The 23,558-nt window shown below is 41.9% G+C and overlaps 1 protein-coding gene across 1 annotated transcript in view; it reads left to right on the top strand.

Annotated features, from left to right (window-relative positions):
* The first annotated feature begins 572 nt into the window (after positions 1 to 572).
* CREB5 (cAMP responsive element binding protein 5) overlaps positions 573 to 23,558 on the top strand; it is a 260,054-nt gene continuing 237,068 nt past the window's right edge. The window contains exon 1 of the mRNA XM_038174831.2: positions 573 to 700. The gene's annotated coding sequence lies outside the window, so the exon portion shown is untranslated. The remainder of the gene's footprint in view (positions 701 to 23,558) is intronic.

The raw sequence follows: 23,558 nt of genomic DNA, 5'->3' as shown, positions 1-23,558 counted from the left end.
AAAGAAAAAGAAAAAGAAAAAGGAAAAAAGAGAAAAAGGGAAAAAGATAAAAGAAAAAGGAAAAAGGAAAAAAAGAGAAAGGAAAAGAGGAAAAAGGAAAAAGGAATGAGGAGAAAGGAAAAAATATAAAAAATATAAGAATATAAAAAAGAAGAAAGAAAGGAAAGAAGAAAAAAAAGGAAAAAAGAAAAAAAGAAAAAGGAAAAAAGAAAAGAAAAAACGGAAAAGGAAAAAGAGAAAAAAGAGAAAAAAAAAAGAAAAAACAAAAGGAAAAAAAGGAAAGGAAAAAAAAAAAAGGAAAAGAAAAAGTTCTTCTGGAAGCTGCCCACCGCGGACAGACGGCCGGCAGGACAGACGTCCCCACGGGGCGGGGGTGGGGGGGTGAAGGGGGGCAGGCAGGGGGCGTGCCCTCCCTTCCCGATGACTCACCCCGCGGGGGCTTGGCTTATGCAGACCCCGCCTTCTCCCTCTCTCCCCGTCCCCCTCCTCTCCCTCCCCTCTCCGCCCCCCCCCCCCCCCCGCGCCGGCCCGCAATGATTTAGAAGTTCAGGAATCCCACGTGACGTCACGGCGGGTGATGTAATGGTGCTGTAAATAGCACGCATTGTAACCTTCCCTCAGTACAACGTGGTTCCTCCGCCCGCGCCGCCGGTCCCGTCCCCGCCGCGCCGCGCCGCGCCGCGCCGCGCCGTGCCGGGCGGTAAGTTCCTGCAAACACCGCGCTGCCCCGCACGGCTCCGCGCCGGGGGTCGCTTCTCGCAGCCCCCCCCCGCCCGCCGCCGCCGCACGGGTTGGTGCTCCGGCGGGACGGAGCGCGGAGAAGGGGGCGTGCGCGACCCCCGAGGGGCAGGGCAGCGGCGGCGGGGCAGGGGGCGCACGGCACCTGGGGATGGGATGTGAGGGGAGGGGATGGGGATGGGGATGGGGTAGGGTAGGATCGGGTAGGGTGGCATGGGATGGGATGGAGTAGGATGGGGTAACACGGGATGGGGTAGGATGGGATGGCATGGCACGGGATGGGGTAGGATGGGACGGGATAACATGGCACGGCACGGGACGGGGTGTCACGGGATGGGGATGGCATGGAAAGGGGTGGCATGGGATGGGGAAGGCGCTGCCCGGCGCTGACAGCTGCCCCCAGCTCCCCGCCGGCTCCCCAAAACTTCTGGGCGACTTTAGCAGCGGTGGGCGCCCCTCGGCCGCCGTGCCCGCGGGGAGATCCCGGTGCCGGCCCTCACGTCACGCCGCGGGCCGGTGCCCCCCGGGGATGCTCCGCTGGGATGCCGCCGGCACCGGGGCGGGGGAGATCCCTTAGAGGACCCCCTTACACTGACCCCACTTCCAGCCCCGCTCGTCGCCCCCCGGCCAGCTCCGCGCCCCCTGCCTCTTCCCGGGGTCTCTCTGTGCCCCCGGAGGAGTTTTGGGGAGGCTGAGAGCCGCGGGGGTGTGGGGGGAGACCCGCTCAACTCTGCCTGCTCCATTATTTGTGTCCCGGCACCGGCAGCGATCCCTCGGCTCCGGGGCTCAGTCGGAAAGAGGGAGGTCGTGCGAAGGAGTGGGTAGGAATAAAGGGGAAAATGTGCGTTTCTTTGAAACCCCAGAGCGATATCAGGAGTTTGCTGAGCGGCCAGCTTAAAAGATTTCCATATTTTATCGGCGAGAAGCGGTGCTTAGCCCGATGCAATCAAAGCTCGGGGGGAAGGCTGCTAATTGCTGCGAAGCATCTCGCTGGGGCTTTGCCTTGAGACCGTGCAGTTTGCAGAGATCCTCACCCGCTGGCTTGCACCAGACTTTCCCCGTCTGGCCGTTTGGACAAGGAGCAGTGCGTCAAGCAGCAGCGGTGGAGGGAAACTTTCTTGTAAGGAACTGTCACGCAGAAATAATCCAGAAACCGGGCTGTAAGAAATTTGGGAGTCGGAGGGTGAGAGCCGAAGGCAAAAGTGAAGCGTAATTCGTGGGGGTTTTGCGGGAGGAGGGAGGCTTTCCTAAGAGGATGGTTTATTTTCAGTAGGAAAGTGTACGGTGTATGAAAGCCCCCGCCTGGCATTTCGTGACTTTCATGTGGTGAATGCGGTTGCCGGTATCAAAAGCTGGGAATTCTTCCTAAGAAATGGCTAAAATCCTTATTTGTGACTCCTTAATCCCAAGGGGAGCTGTGCAGGTCGCAAAGCACCGGGGAGAAGTGTGATTAATGATCAGTGATTAGTGATAAGTGATTAGTGGTTTTATTCAAACTGTTACCTCTGACCAGAAGCACACATCAGAGGATTAACAGGCTCTTTAGATAAATGCTCATTAGTGGAAGGGGGAAAGCAAAGATAATAGGCATGCACACAGGGACAACTTTCTAGGAAAATCATTCCCGTCTCTGGCATAATAAGCTCGATTAGCAGAAAGGCTCTTTAATTTAAAAGTTGCTTTTATCTTGTAAATCAAAGATAGATGCACAAGTTCGCCGCGCTATTATAGCCTAAATTTTCCCATATCCACGGGACGTGGATTATCTCGGTGGCGATATTTTATGAAAAAAAAAAAAAAAAACCACCACGCACGCACAAGACACTTGTATCGTTAGCGAACGGAACGCTGCCAAGTGCTGAAGCCCCGCATCCTGAGGCATCCATCCCTCCATCCATCCCTCCGTCCGTCTGTCCGTCCGTCCGTCCCCTCCCCGCAGGGCAGGGCAGGGCAGGGGCTGCCGGCAGCGAACTAGATGGCGCAGTCCTGCGCTGTGTGTGCACATCCAGCGCTGGGTTATGAACCCAGCAAGTAGCAGCTTGCTAGGTGTCCTTCAACACTTCCAACAAAGTTGATTCTGTGCTGGCTCGGAGGCTAGACAGCGCTGCGAGTTTTTAGTCACATTTTCCATGCCGGTTAATCTGGGGAGTTAAAGGCTACTGGAAAAATTAGCCTCATTTACTCAAAGACCCGGTGAGCCGGAGGAGAGGACGAGAGGGGCAAAACACTGCACCCTGGGACCTGACTCTTGACTGTGCTGTTTTCCACCCCCTTAATGAAGCACGGTTCTGATGGCCTTCGTTACTGAAGCCTAAAAGCTCTGGGTAGCTTTTCCCTCAGCTATCACTGGCAAAGGGAAGTGTTTGGAAGTGTGGCTTTTTTTTTTTTTTTTAATATTTTTTTTAAGTCACGAATTAGAAAGAGCAGTTGGTGTGGTGGTTGAACAAAGCGACTTGGACCTCGTTGTACTCTACAGATAATGGTAAGGAGCCTGTTTTTATGATAACTAACCAGGGATTTCTCATTCCTCTTCATCACACGTGGACCTTGAAGAGCTGATACCTACTGCTGCCCACAGACTTTGGGATGTTTTTGCTGCCCCGTTAACTTAGATGGGATTTATGTTTGTTTGCATCTGTTGAGATCATCAAAGTCTCAAAACTTAAAATGCACTGAAGCAAGAAATAGAAATAATTAATTTATGGCATAAAAAAGAAACTGCTGCCATCTCCAAGTGTTACTGTTTTAATTGGAGACTCTCAGGCTATCGGTTAATATCAAAAAGTTTCACATTAACCTATAAAAAAAGCAATAAGCTCTGTTTGCCACTCTTGAATATTGAATGGCACTCCTCCAGAAGTTACAACTGCAGGATTTGTAAAACTTTACACATTTAGAACAATCAGAACCCCCTATTCAAAATATCTGCTCATCTTTTAGCTTCAATTAATCGAACTCTATTTCTGCTAATTTAATATAAAAGGGAAGCAAACTGCGTATGTAGATAGTATAAAAGATAGCGGTGAGATTGTATTTGCCATTTTATATATATCACCATTTATCAGAACTATTTTCATAGATAAAGAGTAGTATGTGCTTTTTAATTTGATGTTCGCTTCCTCACTTTGTGAATCTAAAATACACTGCAACTGCTTATGTTTATCCTGAGCGCCTGAGGGGAGTCTTCTGTAAAAGATTGTTTCTGGGAGAGCTGGAGTTTGTTCTGGAGTTGATAAGGCGGAGGAAATCTCACGTTGCCTTTAGAAGGTAATTTTAAGTACTGAAACTTTTAGTTTTGTGTGGGCAGAGTCCTCCCTGAGATGAGTAAGTATCGCAATGATTTGAGACTTCGTAACTTGTCTGCGTGTAGCCCCCGGTAATAACCTGTTTCTGAGACCGTAATTGTGGCATAAGGATCTTTAATATTAGAAGAGCTCTTGCAAGATTGTTATTGCTTCTAAAACAATTTACTCAATCAAAGATATCCCCTAATCTTTGTCATCCCATTTCTGCTGTTAGTTAACTTTTTGGATTTTCTGGAAACCTGTTGCTTTGAGCACTTATCGCTTTCTTTTCATACTATTAGCTGTCTTTAGAGCTCAATTTTAGTTCCAGTGAACATTTCTCTTATAAACCCTTTATTATGAGAAAAATATTCTGGATAAGATTTTGCAATAAAAGAAAAGCAAAACTGTAGTGGCTTTAAGCATCTTTTCATTATCAAGGACCATACGATTTATTCTTGGAGCAAGACTGTACTTTTTTTCTCAAGGCCCACAAATACTGATTTTTCTTGTAACTTGTTACAGGATTACTCTATTCAGTAGACTCAGTTGCTTGAAACATCTATATTTGTATAAAGCAACGGGTCTTGCAGTTCTGCTTCATACGTCCAAGTGATTCTTTTGTTTTGGCTTTGGTATCCCGTACTAATCAAATTAATAGGTAGGCATATATAATTAAGAGAGTTTACTTGGATTAATCTTTCATGTATAGATTGTCACTGCAGTGAATGCATGAGTCCTAGTGGAAATATTTGAAATGTTTTGAGATTCTGTCAGTCGTAGGCACTAATGCTAGGGCCGATCAGATATCTTGGTACGTTGCTGCCACTCTGCAACATCTCCAAACAATTTCTGTTGATTCGCCCTCACCCCTTCTCCATGCTGCATGCTGTTTAACCTCTGAAATAAAAATGATTTCTAGTGAAATGATGCATTCTGCTTTGTAAATTATAATGCTCTGGAGCTCTTCATATACCTCTCTAATTTTTGGGGCTTTCGCATTCTTCTGCCTTGAGAAATGCTTAAAGTTGATCACAAAATTAAAGCAAAGGTTTGGATGAAGTACTATGAGAAAACTTTTTCCTCTTACTAAAACTTACATTACTATGTTAATTTGAAACTTTTACGGTGTAGTGTTCTTTGACACAGACAAAACAATGATCTCAGACAATATCTTACCACGCTGCGTTTGAACACGAGCCATATTACAGGAATAAGTACAGAAATTAGCTTTCGTAGACTTGACACATAAAAACAAAGTGCTGTTATGGAAATAGTTTTTTTTTGTGTTATACTCAAAGAAATGATTTAAATCACCTCAGGTATACATAACAAGCACACATAACATGCATAAAATAATTATGCCAGTGATGCGGTGAGAAGACTTGTTGAAGCAGAAAAGCTGTTGTGCCTTGTTGCATCCAAGGAGCTGTTCTGTTGCTTTGCGGACTGAGCGTTTGCTCACATCGTGGCTCTGGTTGAAGGGGCAACCCTGACACTTTTGAAATAATAGTATGCCTACTATTTTACACTCAGGTGTTATTTTACTCTGTAATTAAAAATGCGGAGAGTCAGCATTTTTTTATTAGCCGCCACATGGGAAATGCAGCTGTTACTTGGCTTTAGAGAGTTTAGGAAGGGTTGGTTGCGCTGCTTTGTACGTTTCTAGATGGTGATATCAAATGCTATTTTATAAACACGAAGAGATTTTCCAAGGATTTTGCTGAAGGCTGTAGGATTTTCAAAGTAAAACATTGAAAGCTTACTACAATTTCCTTAGCTTAAAAGTTGTTTTGCTTTTGGTTCTTGTTTCCGTCCCCTTTTTTGAGAATTTGTTCCAGAAGTCAGTCCTGCACACAACTTCCAAATAAATGCCTCAAAACATTGCAATTAGCAGTGTTTATGTAGGTGTCCCACATTTATAATCGCATCCTTTGAGACAGTTCATGTCACCACTGTGGCACTGTTCCAGGTAAGGGGATGTGGAGGTGTGGGGTGCAGCCCCACTTGGCCAGAGAGCTCCACTCTCTCTCTGGGTGATGAAAAGGGCAATGTCTTTAGAAGAAGACGGGAGGAATGAGATTTGAATTTAATTGGGGGAAAATACTGCAAATCCAGTACTACCTTTGCCAGAACCAGGAGTTGGTTCCGCTTTTCTTTGGCTCTGAATGTTTTCATTACTCTTACTCGGGTACCGAGACCTCTGGTAATAACTCAGGATCTGGGCATCGTTTGATCTCACCCTCAGCTTTCTACCTGCATAAACTCTTCAAATAGTTTCTATTGCCTTCTCATCCCCTGCAGGACTTTCTCTGAGGGCTTTCTTTGTGTGCCCTCATCCCAGTTTCTTACCTTTCTGAGGGCCTCATCTTTGGGTGCCCCTGTCACTTAATAGCATGATACAGTTTCAGAACTCAATCCCAGTCTCAGTGTACTTCTGTACTTTAAAGTTTTTTGTTTGTTTGTTTGTTTGTTTTTTGTTTGTCCAAGGATGTGCTGAGCTTAAACTTGTTGTCCTTGAGCACGCTCCTTAAATCTAGTACAGGAGTTATTAGAGAAATATATTTAATTAGGGCAATCTTTTCCTTATTTAGTTGCAGAAATGTTTTTTCCCCTGTTTACTTTGTGGGTTTGTGCCTTCAGTTACTCTTTTACTGCGTGTAGTATAGCACAGTGCTGTTCAGAGCCAGCTTTTTGAGCTATTTGCTCAGTACTTGAGAATTAATTTGCCTAAGGTGAGTAATTAACCTGGACCAGTGGTTCCTAGATTTAACATCTGAGGGTTTTTGAATATGTAAGTAATGTTAGTTAGTATATAATGCTCAACACAGGGGGCTCTGTAGCACAACAAATGGAATTAGAGATTGGGGTTAGGATGTGTTGTGTGAGCGGCTACAGTAAGCACTAATTTGAGAGGTTATCACGTCGCCCTCCATATGTATTTTTTCCTCTGTTGTGCTTTAAATGTTTCAGTTCTGGAGTGCTGAGTTGGTACGGTGGTTACCCACAGAATAGCACTTGGTCTAGGCAAGCAACAAAACCCTCCAAGATACAGACGATGTTATCATCAGGTTGCTGTGTTGTGCACTGATTCTGCAAACCAACTACCAGTAACTCAGTGTTGTATGAACTAGTTTACCGTTATTCCCTGTCCAAATATACCTCTTATTTTACTTTAAACAACAACTTATATTTAATTGCAACAGTTAGCTGCTAGGTGAGGAGCTTCAAATTGTGAATAGTAAACCCTACCTCCGTAGGAGCTACTCTGAACTGATTTTAGCCAGTGGGTTTAATCTTGGCCTGCTCCTGGTTTTGGTCAGGTCAGGGGATTAATTTGTCACTAAATATTTTTAGGAGCCAAACAGGAACTCCAAAGGTGACCTGAGAGTGTGACAGCAAAGGACCTGGAATTATGCCGGTCCAACACTGGGCACTGTGTGTGTTAGAAATTTGGGCATGAGAATACCTCACTTATAGGAAACTTCTGTTCTTGGAACTGAAGTAGTTTATAACCTGAAGAAACTAAAAGCTGAGCAATGGAGTACAGAAAACATAATCAATCACTTTGTTCAGGACTGTCTTTTACCACCTGCTGTTTAACTTAATTCCTGAGTGAATGTTTTAGGAGGAAGAAATATTTTAAAGGTTTTGTGAGAATTTCAACCACCACATCAACTTACATTTTTTTGTGACTAAAAAAAAAAAAAACCCAAACGCTTTTTTGCTTGTGAAAACTTGGGGGGGTGGTAGTGTTGCACTTTTTTTTTTTTTTTTTTTTTTTGTGTGGTTGATGAGATCAGAATCTACAACTCTTTCCACAACGGTGTGCAAAATGAGGGGAAAAATAGATTTTGTAATTAAAAACACGTTAAGGAATTTTTCTTCTTTCCTCACTTCCATATTCTTAAGTGCGTAGTGTGTGAAGATTATTATTATTATTATTATTATTATTATTATTATTATTATTATTATTATTAACTGGCTGTGTAATGGAAAGGTATTTAAAAAGGCAGTAGAGGAAAAAATGAATGATGTGACTACAACATTTTCTAAAATCTTTGTACTACTTTTTATTTCTTCAGCGCCAATAAAGCTAATATGGACTCAAGAACAGAAATAAGTAAAATTTGAGTAATTGCTGATTTAACGCAAAAAACGAGAGAAAGCAGTAATTTGATGTGAATCTTTAAAAGACAAGTTCCTCTAAATAACCCGCTATGAAAGTAGAAAAGATCAAAAGAGTATGACTGGGTAAGGAGAATTACATTCTTGCGGATTTTAAAAAAAAAAAAAAAATCATAGTAAAGCCTAATTCTCCACTCACCCTGATACAAATCTGGAGCAACTCTATTGAAATCTGTGGAGTTACAGGCTGGTGTAACACTCATTGAGGAGAAAATTAGATTCACGGGGTCCATTCTGCATGTAGCCTATCAGTCGCGCGCTGTGCAAATCCCATTATTAAAGTGCTAGCCTGACATGTCACGTTAAGGGCGGCTGTTTCCCCAGGATGAACATGTTTGTAGCGCTCCTTGTCTCGTGGCCACTTTTAAGGGGGCAGGGGGATATTGAGGATACTTATTTTGTGCTCAATTAATATTCCTTCCGTGCGCTCTCCTTCCTCTCACGAGCTTTATGTGTGGGTGCGCAGTCTGCACTCTCCATCATCTATCTGTCTGTGTCTCGTTGGCTGTGACAGTCGCCACTCCGGCCTCAGGCTTGCACAACGTAGGCGAAAAGCCCACCAAGTGTTTCAGTTAGATGTGGCACTGCCTGATTTTAACACTGATGTGCCTTTTCTCTCTTGATAATGCTGTTGTGAATTGGGAGTGACGCCTTACAGCTTAGTCATGTTTTGTTTGTGAAGTTTTGTGGGGTTTTTCCTTTTCCTCTAAAAAAAAGAGAGAGGTAGAGGGGGAAAGAAATGGGAAGACAGTGGAGCCCTAGGCCGCAAACGAGAACAAAGTCTTTCCAAAATTGTGAAAAATCTTGTCACTCCCAGAGCCACTCTGATTTTTTTCTATTTTTTTTTTTTTTTTTAAAGAGCAATCAACAGGAGTTTTAAATAAGAAAAACACTATAAAGAGTAGTAAATAGACGATGTTCAGCCCCACAGTCCCCCAGTCTCTAATCGTGTACATCCAATTACAACTTTCTTGAACTGGCCCAGGGTACATGGGGTCAGCTCTGAAACTTTTGAAATTGGTATTGCTCCATGGACTGCACTGAAATTGTGTGGAGTGGGGATAAGCTACCCCTGTTTGATAATGGTACACAACAAACAGCATCTGCATATACCCTTCATAGGAGGATATAGTAAGAAGTTTCAGGCCCTACAACTGTCTCTGGTGTGGAAAGGTCCACTGGACCCTTAACAATCTAGAGGTTAATTTATTAAAAAAAAAAAAAAAAAGAAACAAAGCCACAACTATTATTTCATTGTCAAACATTTTTAAAAAGCACTATTTATGTAGGGCCTATATAAGCACACATTGTCTTATGTTCCTTCTGCTGCTTTGCAGTTGACTAAACCATTATTCTCGGAGCACTGCTGTGCTGAGATCATCAGCGATGATGGTGTGAAAACAAACAAGTTTCATCAGGAGTAGTCACTATATAATTTGACAGAGACATTGTCAGCACCAAAACATCTATATTAATTTCATCTCCAGTCAAACCAAAATACAAATTGGATGGTTAGTGGGAAAAATTCATTCCTAGGAGGGAGGAGAAGGGCAATCTAATACGGTGAGGTGCTATGTCAACTAAAATGAGGACATTTCTCAATGCCTGTTGAAGTCAATGGGCATTGAGGGCACTCAGGGACTAGTGGCACTGAGTCCTTTTTCTCCAAAGTGTAGTAAAACTGCTGAGATGCAACTTAATTCCTCATTAATTCAAACTCCTAGCAAGTTCTTGGGAGAAAAGCTCTCTTTGTTGCAGATCGAGATACTCTCCATCTCTTCAAAAGAGAGCTAAAAAAGTAGAGTTCTCTACTTCTGAAGCCTTCAAGATATTCTTCAACATGATGAGTGACAATTAGTGCTGATATTCTGCATGTACCTTAAAGCTGCAAAAATGGTGTTTTGGAGAAAAACATTTCTGGCCTCTTACGTTAAATAAGGGCACAGCTACCTATTTTATGCCTTTGAAGGCAATTTTTAATATCATCCAGAATGATACTATATTCCTCAGTGTTTATTAAAACAGTGTTTATTAAACAGATTTGAGAGAAACAAATACGTGTAGTCAAATATGTCTAACAGTGAATAACAATGCATATTATATCTCCACCCCTCTCCAGCCCCCCATTTTTTTTTCCTTCATCAGTGGAAAAATATAGGAGGGTCTTTTTAATACAAAGTCACTGAATCTCAGATGAGACAATCAATTTAATAATACCCTAGAAGTGGGGTTCCAGATATTTCATTTTACTGCTGTACTGTGGCCATACACCTGAACCTCTTACTGGATTACCCTAAGTAAGTGAGGCTTGTAGGATAGACAGGGAAACACCTTAGAAACACTGCACCCTCTGTAGCAGTTAGGGTGTTTTCTTCTGTTTTCTCTCCTGCACTGTCTGATTCCATACATTTTTTCTTGCCAAAATGCTGTTATCCCAAAATATAAGGACAGCCTATTTCTAGGCTGTCAGTCTTCCAGTTTTCAGTTCAGTTTTTAGTCCATGCACTATCAGCCAAATGCTTTTCAACAGACTGAAAGTTTTTTGGGGCAGAATAAGCTGAGGATAAATATTTAGAACATTGTAATTAATGCCAAATTATTTTATAATAAGGACAATAAGACATACAATAATGACTATCTTATGATAAAAGTCATAGAAATAGATTTTTATTTTCCAATTTGAATTTTCTACATTGGTTTCAGATAGCTTAAGCATAGTGAGGATGCCTTGGCAGCAAAGTGAGTTTGCCATGCTGCATACAATGAGGTCCTTGCTGTGTCTTTTCCTTTGAGGAGGCTTTCTTCAGAAAGGAGAAGATGCAGCACTGGGAGAACTACTGAGCCGCATGGCATGGGAGCATATGCCGTGTGTTGTGTGCTAATGCAGCAGCAGAAGTCACCTTGCGCCTTTCCAACTACAAAAATTGTCAGCTACCCAGGTCCGGGTGTTCTTTTGTCTTCAGAGAGCCCTTGTAAAATTTCAAGCAAATTTCTTACTCAGCTCCAGGGCCTAGGAAATACTGGCAGGAAATGTCCGTGTCTACATTTACCAAGGCTTTAGTGCCACGTAGCACGTAGCATCACATGGGGAATGTGTTTTATAAAATACCGACTGTTTTTAGTCTGACGTGGCAGAACTCTATGACCAAAACCAAACCAAAAAGGCATGCTGGTTTGTATTGAGAAGCTCTTGCGTGTATAGTAAATGTTACACAGCAATACACTGTGTAGCATATTGCTGGGGAAAAGAAAGGCAAAAGCAAGTGCTTAATGCTATGGAAATAACAAAAATATTTGTGAAAGACTTAAATGAAAATGCAAATAGCTGTACTTTTTTAGCCTTTTACAATTCTGAGGATAGCATCTTCCTTGTGTACCCACTGTCTTCTCAATAGCTATCTCAAAAATTTATGCTAAAACAGTGTGATCCTTTTGGTGCCCACAGAAAAACACAGGTTACTTGTCCATCTGAAGACCAGCTCTGCTTAGAGCAGCCTGTGCTCTCGAGCATGGTGCATGTGAGATGGCCTCTAATATGGCGAGGTCCTGAGAGAACCTCTTCTCTCTTGCCAAACCCTGTATTTAGCACGGAGGGGATTTCCTTTCCGTTGTGCAGAAAAGACAGTTGGGCCACACGGTTTCTCTGCTGCCCCATTTCGTCCTGAGTTAAGGCAAGCAGCAGTTGCCGGGGTAAGATTGGTGTCCTGCGGTTGGAGAAAGAGCAGCAGCTCTGGGGGAAAATGCTTGCTATGTGCAAGGCAGACCAGGGGCTTTTCTGGAGGAAAAACGTGCTCACCCAAGACTTTCATGAGAAGAAAGTCACTGAAGAACATGGTATGCAGAGGCCTGAAGCTGTTCACAGATCAAATTCTGTGAGTAGCTTCTGCCAAAATGAAAGGGAAGGAAAATATTCAAAAAAGTCAGAATACCCGATTTCAACATTTTTTCAAAGTGAGATGCATCTCCTTTGAAAATAACTTATTTTAGGGACGACACGAGGCAATAAATCACTCAGAAATAAGTATTTGCTTTGTTCTGTATAACCCCATTCAGGTTGATGCAAAACAATTTTGTGTTTATCCATCTATCACTATTTGTCTGCTCTCTCAGTTTGGGGAGGGTTTCTTTAACTTTGCTGTCTACCTGCACTGCACGTGTGTGTGTGTATGCACAGTATAGTGCTGCATGTATTAAGCAGGAACAAGCTTCTGGAGAGCTGGGCTGGCTGAGAACTTCAAAATGCTGGGTAGAAGCCTTTTGTTGGCAGAAGTGCCAGATCTCCAGAACATTTTCTATAACTTCATCTGATCTGGTTTGATCTGACTGGGTCAGAGACTTCAACTGCCATCCACAGACTGCAACAATGTCCTCATCAACTGATGGAGCTGGAAAAAAATAGTTCGGAGGAGCCAAGACTTTGCATGGCAACTTCATTGAGAATAAAGCTAGCAGAGTCTGTCCTCTGAAAACACTGTAAAAAAATAATATATATATATATATATATATATATCATTAAACCTTTGCATAATTGTTAAAGTCAGAAATTGAGGTACATGGGGAAATAATCATTCTTGGTTATGCTACTGCCTTAGGTTTTTAGGGTCTTTTATTTTCATCTCTTTAAAGGAAATGTGGGTGTCTTAAATGGGAACCTATTATTGTGAATTAGCATCTGGTGGAAGATCTGGTACAAGGTTAGATTTATTTAAATGTTCTAAATTGGATCAAAAGGGAGCTGAATGAACAATTAATGTTTTTTTTTTTTTAGGTACATAATTTTTGTTTGCTGTTGAGTAAATTAGTTTCTCAGTTCTTATCATGAGACTTACAAGTGCTTTTTTTTTTTTTTTTTTTTTTTTTGCGGGGGGGAGGGGGAGAAGATATTCTTACTTAATCCCGTTAGGTGTGGAATTGCATTTCTTACAGTTTTTTTTAAATCAAGTGCAGTATATAATCTCTGTGTGATGGCTCTTTAACTTGTCTTTTCAAGTGTGCTTTTTGGTGGCTTGATGTTATGTAGAACATTTCCTTCCTGTACTCTAGCATTTCTAACCAAAATCTGAGTATGTTTGAAACCTTAGCTTATTCACACTTCCTAATCATAATCCCCTTGGTTTCCTTGTCAGCACCTTTTTGTGGTATTTCTCTGGACACCTCTATCTAATATCTCCAGAGGTTATTCTACAGAGCAACCTTTGACAAGATCTATTACTTACTACTTACTGCTTTTAACAAGGTGAAAAGAGGTCAACCTCTGTAAAAGGCAGGCATTATTAGAACACTGCCTTAGAGTCTCTCGGTGGCTTGGCCATCTCTTGTGGCAGCACTGTCTGCGAATCAGTTCAGGAGCCTCATCTAAAGTGCAAACAAAATACATGACTGGGTATGAGCATACGCAGATAAGGTATGTCCTCAGGAAAGCATTACAAAGCTCTGGGCCCTTTCAAGGTCATAGACATGAAAGACCGTAGTTCCTCTTTCAAGGTCATAGACTGATAGACCCACTGGAATCTGGGAGTTTTGCTGTCAGCTTCAAGTGTAACAGGATTTAAGGTTATTAGTTTTTGTGTGATCCATTTAATTGAGCCTCATGACCAATGCTAATGACTTTTGCTGCTGGAAGAATTGAATTGGTAATTTGGTTACCTCTCCTCCTAGAACTCAGGATCTTCTAAATTAGAGTTGGTGTTGTCTATTTTTGTAACCATATTAAGATGCAAAACCAACCTCTTCATGATTTGAAAAAGCAGATTGCAAAATCTCACTTTGTCAAAATAGTAACTGCAAGATCCTTTTGGCTGACATAGAAAATCTTAAAAAATTAGAGAAAACATATTTTCCCCCAAATTAATTAAAAAGCTGAGAAATTGTACAGAAGAGCTTAGACAGATCCCAGAAGTATTTAAAATAACACTTAAAAATGGCTTGTTGATGAATGAAAAATCTTTCTAGGGTGCCTTGATGCATGTGAGTATGGGCTTAGTCAATGAACAAAGATGACTTCCTTTTGTTGAGTCTATCAGTTTTGTTGAGTCTATCAGTTGCATACTGTAGCTTACTCCCTCATGATTTCTTATATGCAGAACCTACAAAAACTGCTGATTTATCTTGCTGTATCTTTCAGATGCAAACAACTATAGTGCAGGGAAAACAACAGAAATCAACAAGAAAAAACACCATAAACAAAACAAAAACAAACAAAAAAAGCCCTACCTGAAGCTTGACAATAAATCATACAGATTTTTTCTTTCATCCCCAAACACTGAAAGCCAGACTAACTTGTTGCTAACATAGCTTTCACTTTCTGTCCAGAGTTGAACGATCAATCACATGCAGCCAGTGACCAAAGTGCTCTGTCTTGGATAGAATTTAAATTTGATTTACCTAATGCGAAACAATTGCCACATGACTCATGTATGTGTACAGCTGAGTCCTTTGCAGAAACTAGGCATGATAACTGTCTTGAGAGTATCTAGAGGTGTAGAGGGAGAGTAGGGTGTAAATGTGGAATGTAGATTGCTTGTGTTCTCTTCAAGCAAGAAAGTGAAATGAAAAGAAGCTTATTCTTGGTATCACACAGAGGTTAAAACATGTACCACCTAGGCAAAACCACTGTATGCAAGATGTAGAAGAGGCTTCCTTGGTGTGTTTTGATTCCTGATGTTCTGTTTGTTTCCCATGTTGGCAATATCCCAAAAGTTCATTCAGTAAAAATTTACATGTAGGAGTGTCTTCGCATATTCTCATCCTTTATTTTTCCATTATGCCAGCAAGTCCCATTTTTGTTGTTGTTGTTTGTTTGTTTGGTGCTGGTTTATGTTTTTTTTTTTTTTAATTATTATTATTTTTTATTTGTGTCATCACCTTCAGTTCAAACGCTTTGTAACTGGACATTCAGTAATTTACTAAGGGAGTTGGCCTTATTCAAATGCTGACATTGAAAGCTTTATCCTGTGGGCTCTCTCTGTGCTCAGATGAGTAAGTGTTTGCAAAATGTTCCTCTCAGTCTGAACCCTAGAGAATGAGATGAACAGGCTGCATGGTGTTTGGATGCAACAACATGGCAGAGCAGGAGAAGGATAAACAAATCCTTACTACCTGGGAAGACTGGGGACCAGTTTTCTTGTCTGTTTTTGGAGTGAGAAAGATGAAGTCTGTCCATGGAGGGCTTAGTAGGAGAAGGTGGAATATAGCCGTGGTTGGTCTAAATGGCCATGAGGTGGGATCTGCTTTCCACTCAAAGCCTTATGTTTTTGTGAAGGTCTTTGAAATAAAACATGTAGTCAGCCTCTGCAGGTTGAAGCCATCCCTGCTGGAAACTGTTGACCTTTTAGAGTAAACCCAAGTCTTAACACAAGTTTAGTACAATGATCATAATATTAGGATTTGTACATTTTAAATTACAGCTATAAGAGTAAGGTGCTACCAAAACAAAAAGGAATTACTTTCCCCTCTTTACTTTTATGACTATAAGTGATAACATGCAGTTGATGAATAACATCTGATTTACATTTTGTCAGAGAAGTTTGTATATGTGCTTCTTTTGTTATATTTCCCCCAAAACTGTCCACAAAAGCCCTGCTGCTCATCTCTGTAAAACCCTGCATTGACTTCAAGGGGAATTCCATGTACAATTGCAGAAAAAGATGCAGAGCCTATAGTGTGGCAACGTCTTAAAGCAAAAAGGGCTATGCTTTCTCTTTCTCTGCACTTCTGCTTTCATGCTTGCTTTTATTCTTTTTTTTTTCTTCAAATACTAGCACTATTAGAAATGCTATATGTCACATTCTTGTTGCATTAAAGCTATAAAGGGGATTTGCAGATTTTGCAGTCTCTCTCAGATGAGACAGAGGAGTGTGCATGACATGCAAATATCACTGAAAAACAAACTCCTTTGCTGTACTCTTAGCCAAGTTCTAGAGGGCACCCAGCTCTACATCCAGCCAACAATCTGGAGGCTGAAAAGCCTCTCTTCTGATCCACTGAACTTCTTGTTAAGTGTAGATGGCTGTGAAGCTGTAAATACAGAAAGACCGAGTACTTGGAGTGGTTGGAAAAGGTCAAAGACATTTAGGAAGCCCAATGAATCCTTGTGGGTGTGGTGACTGAGCAGTTATTTCCCCTGACTGTTAAATTTTGTTTGTACATAGTCTGTTTGAGAGAGTACAGCTCAAATTAAATACATTTTAGATTTTCTGTGAGGTACCTGAGTGAGGGTCAACTTTATGCAGATGAAATTACATCTACAAATCTGTTAGCAGTTGAGAAACTCACAAGTGACCACCTCTTCTTCTCATGTACCTCTGTAGAGATTAAAAATAAAATAATAATTAAAAAAAGGCGGTTACATATCTTTCTGTCCAAACTCATTGCTTTCATTTTAAGATTCCAAACTTGGAATGAAGAAATGTGCTTGGCCTAGAGGGGAGCTTGCTTGCCACCATGGATATAGTGTTTTCAAGTGGTGGTTGAAGGTGTGGCCTGTTTGCATCTGCTGGAGCAGAAATGTGGGACCTGCTGAGAGTAGAGGCTCTTTGTCAAGAGTTCGGGCTATGTCACCCCTTCCCACTTACTTGAATCCTGCCGAGGAGACCTGTGAGGTGCACCTGTCCTGTCATAGGTACCTGCTGGACAGGGATAAGGCAACTCTCCTGCCCTGCCTTTTCCTGCAAAGGAGACCTTTGTCTAACTTTCCCCTTTTCCCTTTTTTTTTTTTTTTTTTTTTTTTTTTTTTTCCCTCAGAGCATGTTAGCAAAATCCAACTCCCTGTTAGCAGATCATACCAGGCCTATTGTGAAAGGCTTTTGTGACTCCCTTGAAGCAGAGGATGTTCTTGGTACGCGGTCTGCCTGGGCAACCTGCACAAGTAGGGGCATGTGTGTAAGGAATTCCCCCAAGTTTTGGGTCATCAAAATTATGTCTAAACATGGTGTGCTACAGTGTTTCTAACAGGAAACACCAGCTTAGCAGAGCAGAAGAGGTATTTGTAGGTTTCTGGAGGAATTTGATGGTAGTAGGAGCTGTCATATGTAGTTTACTATTCCTTCCCGATGATCCAGACAGATTTTGGAGGGTGGCATTTTCCTCCCTGGCAGGCCATGTTCACAAGCACACTGCTCCTAAATAAATAAATAAGTAAATAAAAAAAAAAAAAAAAAAAAAAACCCACAGGTGAATTGCAAGAATGGCAAAAGTGTGGAAATGTCTTTTTTCCCAGTCTGTGATGCTCTCAGCCCTTCCCACATCTCCAGGTTTGCTATCAGATAGGGTAGGCTCTCTTATCATGAGCAGAATACTCCAAAACAACATTGGATTTAATTTCAAAGAGAAGGGAAAATGCTAGTTCAGATGATTCTGTAACTCAGTGGAGGTATTTTGTGTTCAAAAGACAAGCCCGTTTCTGGCTGTAAACACTGTTACACTATTTGATATAATACTTTTGTTTACGTTATGGTTTTTCCAATTAGTACAAATTTACTTTCAAGATGATGAAATGCTTTTATTTCTTTAACATTTTTTTTAACTGTTTGTGGTGTGATGGTGATTTCCTATGAAATAAGTGTCTCTGGGTAGACGATTCTCCTGTGCTGAATGGATAAAACGTCTCGCAGTAAATTGGTATGGTATTAAACCAGATTGCTGCTGTTTCTGCTGTTGTGCTGGGACTCTGCTCTCAGGCACTTGTAAGTTCTGCATTTCCAAAGGCTTGGAAAAATACTCTCACGAAAACCCAACCATGGTGGGTAATGAAGGCTAAAATTGTTTATCCTGATCACATCAATCGGAAAATGATCTTCACTCAGCAACTCTTTTACCAGCAAATTAAGGCACCAGTGTCGGTGCTGGGGACTGGGGTTTGCTGCAACTTCTGGTGGGCTCCTGCTCTGTGCTCTGCCCCTGGCCCATGAAAATGTTGCTTCTTTCTCTCTGCGGGAGGGCTTTTCTCCGCGCTTACGTGCTTTGTGTAAAGAAATTACTCCGCTCACGCTATAATTTGTTGCAGCGTGTCCGGTAAAAGCCGAGGGTTGCTGCCTTAAGATGTGATCTTAAGAGCGCAGGCAGCGCGCAGCTGCCCTCGCTTTGCGCGCTGCCTCCCGACATCGCCGCCCCCAGCGATGTACTCGCGGGTTCCTTTGAGACAACCTGGGGTTACAGAGGAGTCCCTCTTGTTCCTTTCGGGCCGTCCAGAAGGGAGGAAAAGCCCAGCGCCCCGCAGCAGTCCCCTCTGCTCGGCGCCGCGAGCGGGGCTCCCTGCGCGGCCTCGCCGCCAGAGGCTGCTGCCAGCCCGCGCTGCGGGCACGGCCCCTGCGGGCCCCGTGCTCGTGGGATGCTTCGGGACAGAAAACAGTAAAACGGGAGGCTAAAGGAGCACACGGCAAAACCCCAAACGCAAAACAACCTCCCCCGAAAAACAAACAAACAAACAAACAAAAAAAACAACATCAAAAGTCCAGGCGCACACCAACCCCCGTCCTCTCCCCCCCCCCCCCCCAAAAAAAAAAAATCCTCAAAAGCTAATAAAACAATACAAAATTTTTAAAAAAGCCTAAAAAACTAAAAAGGTGAAAAATGTCTTGTGAACAGAGCTCCCGAATTACGTTAAGGAACTCGGAGCATTCTTCTCCTGTGTAATCTTTACATTTTCTGCAGCAATATTTGGTCTGAAGCAAACTCTTTAATCTGTCGGTTTCATGCCTGCAAGCCTGCAGAAATAACTCCAGGGACACAAAGTCAAACGTGTATAAATCACTCTGAAGAGCAGGGGAGCTACCCAGAGAATAGAGCGTTTGCGAGATCAAGATTAAAAGGAATTGGATTAACATGTTTCTGCCATGGGGCATTAAAAGCAGTGTAGACATTAATAGCCATCCTAACACCTTTGTGATCGTACATGACTCTTTAAACAAACCGAGCATTGTAGGTGTCAGTGATTATTTCATATAGACGTACAAGAGCTCAGGTTTTTCCCAGCAGTACCTTGGAGTTTAATCAGCGAGGTTTAGATCCTCGGCTTATTCTCTCGGCATAGCTGTAAATCATCCCTAAATCTTAAGGAGATGCTCCACAAATTCTGCTGACTATCAGTGTAAGCCTTCATTTCTAACAACATTGATTTATCTAAGTATAGGTTTTGTGCCTTTTAAGAGCATACCATCTGCTTAAACTGTGTTTACTGTATGTAAGAAGTCAGCATTTTACCGGGGAATTATAGAAAAATGATAGCCTGACTTATTCTTTCAGTGACACCTGTTTAGGAATAATTTGTTAATTGCTACTTTGAGGCTGATTCTTCTGTTCTTCAAATGAATAGGTTTGGTTAATATCACATACTAATTTACTGAATAGCTACTCACTCTAATGCAGCAATAATAACTCGTAATTACCTGCTACAGTTACTCCAGCCTGCTTGCAGGATCCAGCCCTGGAGGAGAGAGAGGCAGGGATGCGTGGGACAGAGAGGAGGTCGTACTCTTTGCTGGTGTAAAGCCACGTTATCCACTCACATTGAGGGACTGCAGTTTGTAAATCCACCACCCACATGCCCCGTGTTGAAAGCCTTTCTCAGGAGGAGCTCTGGCGAGGTGCAGCCCCAGCATCCTGCAAAGAGGGCTTGCTAGACTCAGCCCATAGCCACAGTGCTGGTGTTTGCACAACTGCTGTTCTGAAGCATGTAACAGAAACGTTTTAGTCTAATTACAGTTTTTACAGCTGGCCCATGCTGAAAATGATCGAAACTTTTTCCTAATGAGATAAGGGTAGTTAATTTTTATTTTTTAAATGTTTTTGGTTAAATAGTTCTGCCTGTCTCATTACTATGTACAGGTTGAAAAGGTATATGTATCTGACATTCTAGCAGGCTGTATATATGTGTGTGCATGTACTTTTGCTAATGTCTTCTTAGCATACTTGGAAATCTGTCAACTCTGAATATGAGACTTCAAAGGGAAGCTAGGCAAGTGAGTGAAAGCTGAAGGTACTGTGCTGGCTGCATGCAGCAGTGGTGGTCAGCTGGAGCCCTGCGAGCTCATTCACATCAGGCCTGTGGACTGCTGCAGGCCACATTTCTGTTTCTGAAAAACTTCTGGCGATTGTAATGAGTGCTGTTACTGGTGAATATTTAGTTGTGCTACATAGTTTCCCTTGCACAGGACATAGTACCATATACACTAGTAACAGACACTGCATAGTGATAGCTCCCAGTTTAGTGGAAGACCCTTAAATTAACACATGTAAGAAACTTTACATTCTAACAATGCAGGAGAAAAGATACCATCACTTAATCACTTAACTGTAGGAAATATGTTTGCTTACTTATAGGAGTATGTAAACAAATGTATGTAAACCTGTATGTTTACATACAGGATTGTGTGGAGTGTTGTACCTACAGGAGAGCAACAACTGTGATACTTGTCATCATTTCCCAGTTGCAAATGGTGGTAACACATTTGGCTACAAGAGTGACTTGGACAAAAAGCCTTCTGTTTTACAGCTCTCCCCTTCCATACAAAACATGCCACTGGGAAATTAGAAAGGTGCTCCTGCTGTAGAGGGGCAGTGGCCACTGCAGAGCATGTGGGTACTGTACTTCATGCACAGTATTCTGGATATTAACACAAATGGACACCACACTGCTAACATAAGCTACTTTCATTGAGATAACTATTTACAGGAGTGCTGTGGCTTTGGCTATCACTAAATCCAGGTGCACAAAAACTGTATTCATGAGCTGTAGTTGCTTGGTTGATCTCAGATGTGTATTTGGGTGGTTGTTTTTTGTTTGTTTGTTTTGTTTGTCTGGGGACAGCTGGGTTGTTGCTCACCAGATGGGTTACCAGGTAGATGCCCATTCCTGGCTCAGGAGTGAACTGTTGAGGTTGCAGCATTTCGTCGTAGCCATTAGATCCTTTTCAATTTAGCATAGTTTTTTAATGTGTCTGCTAGGCATTACTAACAGAAGTCTGTGGGTTGCCAGCTTTGTATCTAGTTTATTCCTGGACTTACCTCTTCATGTTTTGCTCTGGCTGCTCCTCATACTTGTAGTACTCTAAAACAGGCATCTCCCAGCCGCCTTTGCCTTTTTTCACTGTCTGTGCTTTGACTTCCAGGCGCACCCCTCTCTGCCTCCACGCATTGCCGGTGATTAACTGAGTAAAAGCATCGCACCGCTGATGCATATCAAATCTGGAACGATGGTCAAACTCTCTACCCACTTGTGCCTGGGTGTTTCTTGGAGGTTTTGGATTTCTTAGGATTTAGCTTTGAGTCCCCATGTCCAAAGCAGGAAGTCATACTGCTTTTCCATTTCAGCTTACTGGTTTTCAGCCTCCTACTCCACTTTTCTTTAAGAATAATTGAAACCAGTTCTTACAATCCTGAAATGCTTGTTTCTTAACATCTTCAACAATGAGAGCAACACTAAGATTTTGTTCACTTCTCATGCTGGGTTCAATTTACAGTGGACATGGCTGGTGCTCTTGGTGTTTATATTTGGTAACTGATAGATGCAGTGTTGTGCCAGACTTACTTTTTTTCACAACAGATAAAGATGCTCTGATGCTCTCGATATATCTTGGTATTATTGCCACAGTTGGTGCTAATAGGGTTTGACCTTTTCATTGTTCCTTTTTTTCCTCAGCATTTCTGAACTGGTGTACATCCTCTGCTTTTTCTTTTTTTTTTTTTTTTTTTTTTTTTTTTTTTTTTTGTGAGGCTGCTGATCTAGTTTTTACTGGTTTCTACAGGTACAATGCCTTTTTGCAGGGTTGCTGGATTCAGTCATTCTCCTAAAGCATGAAAAGCTCTGCATTTTAGTTTGTTTTTACTTGTCTCTACCTTATTTTCTAGGTGTTCTTGTCTTTGAAACTTAACCTATGTGTTCAGTCAGAGCACTGTGTGTCCCACAGTGCCTATTCATCCTCAGGATATGAGACAAAGGAGTTGTGGTGTTGTGCTGCATTCAGATCCGTGTCTTGCTCTGCCCCGGTGCCCAGAGGTGGGTGGTACTTCTCTGAGTCATCTGCTATAAATGCCAAATGATAACATCTTTTGCTTCATGATGTTCTTATTGGCAGCATCGTGCATCACCACTGCTTGGTCACATTTCTCCCGTCTAATATTGCTGCTCATCGTGATTGTGGTGATCATATTGCAGCAGGCTCCCCGGTTCCAGCTGGAATCTAGCTAACTGTTTGATCCACTGGCACGGTTGTGGATATGGTTGACAGTTTTCTTGTATAGTATTAGAACATGGACAGTCTTTGCTTAAGTTACATGCCGTATTTTCTTCTCCTATAGGAAATTTTTCTGTCCTCAATCACTGTCTTTACAACTACACGTACTTCCCTCTTGCTGCCTGCCCTGGGATTACCGCAGCATTAGTATATAAAGCAGTTCTCTTTCCCACAGTTGTCCATAGTCTGTACATTTTTTTTCTTTCAGTCTTTCCTGATGTTTTCCAGATCCTGTGCACAGGATAAGGGTGCCAGCAATCTCAGTTAGCCTGTCTTTGTTCTGCCCCCCTAAATTCTTCAAACGCGTCTCTACGTACTTAATCTTCACTAGAATTTATCATTGTTTTGGTCCTTTCCCTGTGTAATTCAGCTGCCAATGAAGTTTGCAGATATTTAGCTTGGGTTAAATTTGTTCTTTTCTATTGATTGTTCTACAAATGATCTCGCCCTGATTAATGGTGTTTGTCTCTCTAAACCTGAAGTGGATGACAGCAGCCTGAGTTCTCTAATGCAAGCATCTATTTGCTCTTACTGTCTCATGGCATAAGGTTAAATACTTTTTCTACAGTATCATTTTATGTGAGGTCACAGAACTCACTGTACACAATTTATCACCTTTTGCAATATTTCCTGCATGTTTAACATAATTTTCTCATTCACTTTTTGTCTAATTCTTCTCTACACTCTACTATTAGGCTGATGGAATGATGGGACAATAAATAGTAAACCTGTTAAAAATTCATACAAGTTCAGGTCACACTCCTGTAGCTGGGCAATATATTTTGTCTGAAAGTCTATCTTTTCTGGTAGTCTGCATCCCTCCACAATGCCTGTACTTTCTGTTTGTAAAAGTTGTATGTGTCTTTGTTTTTGCCTCCCTCCATTGCAACTATCCCACTAGGCTGGTTGTTGCCAAGTTTGCGAAGTTATTAATGCTAGAAAATCATGTTTCTAAAATCAAACTTTTTAAAAATTAAAGATAGCCTGCTTCTTTTGTTCATGCAAAATGCTACATACTGCCTCTTTAACTCTGCAAACCTGTGGGCAGTTTTGGTAAAGTCAATGGGAATCAACAGTCCTTCATTTCCTAGCCTACTGGTGCATGGGGTTACTCTCC

This window comes from Anas platyrhynchos, chromosome 2 (assembly GCF_047663525.1).
Source record: "Anas platyrhynchos isolate ZD024472 breed Pekin duck chromosome 2, IASCAAS_PekinDuck_T2T, whole genome shotgun sequence".
In the NCBI taxonomy this organism is placed as follows: domain Eukaryota; kingdom Metazoa; phylum Chordata; class Aves; order Anseriformes; family Anatidae; genus Anas; species Anas platyrhynchos.
Note: the sequence above shows the minus strand (reverse complement) of the source record. Positions and strands in the feature narration are given on the sequence as shown.